The 4,930-nt window shown below is 39.1% G+C and overlaps 1 pseudogene; it reads right to left on the bottom strand.

Annotated features, from left to right (window-relative positions):
- Positions 1-1,323: 1,323 nt before the first annotated feature.
- Positions 1,324-1,748, bottom strand: LOC130882290 (60S acidic ribosomal protein P2-like; annotated as a pseudogene).
- Between the last annotated feature and the right edge of the window lie 3,182 nt (positions 1,749-4,930).

Here is a 4,930-nt window from a genome sequence, read left to right as displayed (position 1 = left end):
CCGACTCCACAGTGCACACAATGTCACACCACACGGTGCTGACTCCACGGTGCACACAATGTCACACCGCACAGTGCTGACTCCACAGTGCACACAATGTCACACCGCACAGTGCTGACTCCACAGTGCACACAATGTCACACCGCACAGTGCTGACTCCACGGTGCACACAATGTCACACTGTAGTGTGCCGACTCCACAGTGCACACAATGTCACACCGCACAGTGCTGACTCCACGGTGCACACAATGTCACACCGCATAATATGTCGACTCCACGGTGCACACAATGTCACACCGCAGTGTGCCGACTCCACAGTACACACAATGTCACACGCAACAGTGCCAATCAAACTGTCTTAACCTCATAGGCTCAAATTCAAGATTATTGCATATTATGAGTTAGTGTTTTTAATGTATTGCAGCTTACTGTTCTTACAGAACATGATGGTTTAATCACAGAAAGGAAAGACTTTCATATTTTGCTAACATTATTCTTCAGCATCTAAGTTACAAGTTAGTATATTTTTGATTGCATTGTGTTAAAATGTTTGATTTTTAAAAATCGATGTTTGAGTTACTGACTTTAGTTTCATGAAAGTGATTAAATAAATTTTGTCTTTGATTAAGACAAGATTTCCAAGAATTTCTTAACTGATGCTAAGTGCATTTCTGCTGTTTTGTTTTACATACTTATGTGAAATTGTATTCTTGCTTTGATTATTATTAAATAAAAGTACCAATCAACTCTGAAAAACACTGAATCTACTTTATATCTAAAGATATCAAGTATTTAGTCAAAATTTAATTCTTTACGTAAAAATATATTAGAACTATGTCTCATTATAGTGTACAAAATTGCTTTTGTATTTAATTCATAGAAAAAGTATGTGTTTACTAAAAATTTCTTTACATAAATATCTTCATGATTTATTATTACAATATACTTGATTTGTATACTTATGATCTATACCTACGTACTCAGGGTCACGTCAAAAGCCTCTTGGTAGAAAACATAGAAGGGAATTAAGTTTAGAAGGGCCTAGGATAGATCAATGTGAATGTCTCTGAGGATAGGAGAAAAACGGAACTAAGGGGCAGTGTCTGAAGTCTCACATATGGAGAAATAATCTATTTCTTCCATTGGTGAAATGTTGGGGAAAATTTATGAAGACATAGAGAAATTAACAACTATATGTTCATATGAAAGGTGCTTTATGCTTCAAAGTAAATTGTATGCAAAATTAAGAAACCCACTGCATATTAACTTTAAAAATCAAGTCCCTGTATGTATTTATTATTTATTTTACATAAAAAGATTTTATTAGTAGGGAACAGGAATTTGACCAAACAAGCCAAATCCCATGTCACCATCCGACTCCTTGCATTCCTCCTCCTCCTCCTCCTCCTCCTCCTCCTCCTCCTTCTCTTTTTCTCTGCCACAGCAGGAAGTGGAAGGGGTGTTGGGCAGCACAGAGCCCGCAGAACCACAGCAGCAGGAACAGCCATAGCTCCATCAACAGGAACAATAGCACGGTTGCCAACACCCTGGGCAATGACAGCCTCAGTGTTTTCTTCTTTTCTTCTTTCTTTTCAGAATTTTCTTCCATTCAGCTCACCGATGACCTTGTTGATCTGGTCATCGTCCACCTGGATGCCCACGATGTTTAGTGTCCTCTTGATGTCTTTGGCAGTGGGGGAGTAATTGCCCCCAAGGTTGGCCAGCAGATAAGAGGCAATTTAGTGCATGTTGCATGGTACTAAATTTAGCTGCATGTTGCATTTATTGCATGGTACAGGTCTCATGCTTGCAACCTCCACAGAGGCAGCAAAAGCTCCCCACATTTTAGTGTTGGGCTATAACAATTTTAATCCCACTAAAATATAGCTTCAGGTAATTTTTTAGCACAGTGTAAATCTCTAAATTGCTTTCCTCCAAACATAATATTTTTATTGTTTATTTATGAATTTCACATAATGCACCCCAATCACACTCACTTCCTAGTCCTCCCAGGTCTACTTCCCACACTTTTGACCTCCCCTCCTGAAAAAAAAATCAAAGAAAAAATAATAGTTTTGTTTTCTATTCTTATAATTTTTTATATCCTAATTATAGTTTCCCACCCTTCTACTCTACCCAGTTCCTCCCTCCTCTTCTACTATCAAGACACACTCCATATCTGTCTCTCATTAGAAAAGAACAGGATTCTAAGAGATAACAAAACATAATAAAACAAAATAATGAAACATAATAAGATTGTTTCTGGGTTCTGGCTATGACCAAAAATGCTGCTATAAACATAGTTGAGCACATATCCTTGTAATACAATTGAGCATCCTTTGGATATATATCCAAAAGTTATATTGCTGGCTCTTGAGGAAGGTTGTTTCCTAATTTTCTGAGAAATTGCCACACTGTATCAGCTTGCACTCCCACCAGCAATGCAGGAATGTTCCCTTCACCGCACAACCTCTCCAGCATAAGCTGTCATCAGTGTTTTTGATCTTGGCCATTCTTACAGGTGTAAGATGGAATCTCAGAGTTGTTTTGATTTGCATTTCTCTGATGACTAAAGATGTTGAATATTTCCTTAAGTGTCTTTCAGCCATTTTAGATTCCCCTATTAAGAGTTCTCTGTTTAGGTCTGTACTCCATTTTTTTTATTGGATTATTTGTTCTTTTGATGACCAATTTCTTGAGTTCTTTGTATATTTTGAAGATCAGACCTTTGTCTGACGTGGGGTTGGTGAACATCTTTAACCATTCCGTAGGCTGTCATTTTGTCTTGTTGACTGTGTCCTTTGCTTTACAGAAGCTTCTTAGTTTCAGGAGGTCCCATTTATTAATTGTTTCTCTCAGTGTCTGTGCTACTGGGGTTATATTTAGAAAGTGGTCTCCTGTGTCAATGTATCAAATGTACTTCCCACTTTCTCTTCTATGAGGTTCAGTGTGGCTGGCTTTATGTTGAGGTCTTTGATCCATTTGGACTTGAGTTTTGTGCATGGTGATAGATTTTGTTCATGGTGATAGATACGGATCTATTTTCATTTTTCTATATGTTGTTATCCAGAACCTGGAAACAACCTAAATGCCCGTTGACCGAAGAATGGATAAGGAAAATGTGGTACATTTACACAATGGAGTAATACACAGCAGAAAAAATAACGACATCTTAAAATTTGCAGGCAAATGGATGGAGCTAGAAAACATCATATTGAGTGAGGGAACCCAGACCCAGAAAGACAATTATCACACGTACTCATTCATAAGTGGTTTTTAAACATAAAGCAAAGAAAACCCGCCTACAAATCACAATCCCAGAGAACCTAAACAACAATCAGAACCATAAGAGAGAAATATATAGATCTAATCTACATGAGAAGTAGAAAAAGAGATCTCCTGAGTAAATTGGGAGCATGTGGACCATGAGAGAGGATATAAGGGGAGGGGAGAGAAAGGGAGGGGAGCAGAGAAAAATGTATAGCTCAATAAAATCAATTAAAAAAGCATAATAAGATAAAGCAAAACCCATCATATTGAGGCTTTACAAAGCAACCTAACAGAAGGAATAGATCCCCAAGGGTAGGCATAAAAATCAAAGACCCAGTCATTCACACACTCAGGAGTACCCTAAAAAATGCTAAGCTGTAATATATGAACAGAGGACCTAGTGCAGACTCATAGGCTCAGTGCTTGCTGCTCCAGTCTCTGTGAGTTCATGTGAGTCTTGCTTATTTGGGAATAGGTAGGCATACACTTAATATGTATTCATAAAATTTCAGATTAAATTAGAATTAGTGAAACTTTACCATTTGCTGGGCATAGAAAACCAATTTGAAACCTTGCTTCTCAGTGGGATGTCACTGACACCCAAGGGTGATTATCAGAGCAACAACATCAGTCATATACTGAACTTGTGAGGGGTGCAGGATAATGGCATTTATCCTGACCTTTAAAATCAGGTTATACATTTAAAATGAGCCCTGTGTGTTTGTATACACATAGTGGCATTTGAGGTAATTTTTATTAGAAGGTATAGAGTCAAATAAACTATAAGAAATGGCTTTATTCTACGAAACTCAGAGTAACGTGAAGCTAAAAAGAAGGAAGAATAAATGGGAAAGGGGCAAGCATGCCCTGAACACACGACCATCTGGTGTGAATCCATGGCTAACGTGTGTATCCATCCATGTAGCCGAGGACTCTTCTACCCGTGGATGAACTTTGAAGTCATTCCATCTAAACAATAGAGTCAGTCACAAATAGCAATATAGTGTACGATTGAAATTATATAGAATATGCACAAAAAGCAAATCAATAGAATCAGGGAGTAGATTTGTGGTTGTCAGAGGTTGGGTAATGGAGAAAGAGCCGTGGCTGGAGTAGGCTGGTTTTGGAGTGGTGTTAAACATTCTGGAACTAGAAAATGGCAGAGTCTGCACAACTACATCTAAGCTGGCAAGCTGTAGGGCCTGTGAACTGAAGTCCCACTTGTACAGAGCAGTGATGAAACAGGTGAGGATGAGAGGTTTCCCTCTGGAACAATATGTGGTGGTCACTTTAAAGAGCGCGTGGTGGCATGGAGCAAGGGGAGATGGATGGACACAGCATTTGAGGAGTTTTCCACTAGACCTCAAGGTGGGTTTAATTATGGGGAGGGAAAAGTGCAGAGAAATGGATTTTCTGGTTCACCTAAAGTAACCTATTTTGAGTTAGGTTGGCAGGAAGGTTACCTGGCAACTACTACTGAGAGAGGAGAGAAGGAAAGAAGGGGGGAAGGAAAAGAGGTAAAGGAAGCAGAAAATGAAAGGGATAGCGGGGGAAGGAGAGAGGGGGAGAGAACAAGGTCATGGAGAAGAGAGAGGGACGGGGAGAGGGGAAGAGAAAGAAAGAGGTGGTGGGGAAATCTTGCTTTGGATGTAGCATGTAG

This window comes from Chionomys nivalis, chromosome 10 (genome assembly GCF_950005125.1).
Source record: "Chionomys nivalis chromosome 10, mChiNiv1.1, whole genome shotgun sequence".
Classification (NCBI taxonomy): domain Eukaryota; kingdom Metazoa; phylum Chordata; class Mammalia; order Rodentia; family Cricetidae; genus Chionomys; species Chionomys nivalis.
This window is presented reverse-complemented; position numbering and strand designations above follow the sequence as displayed.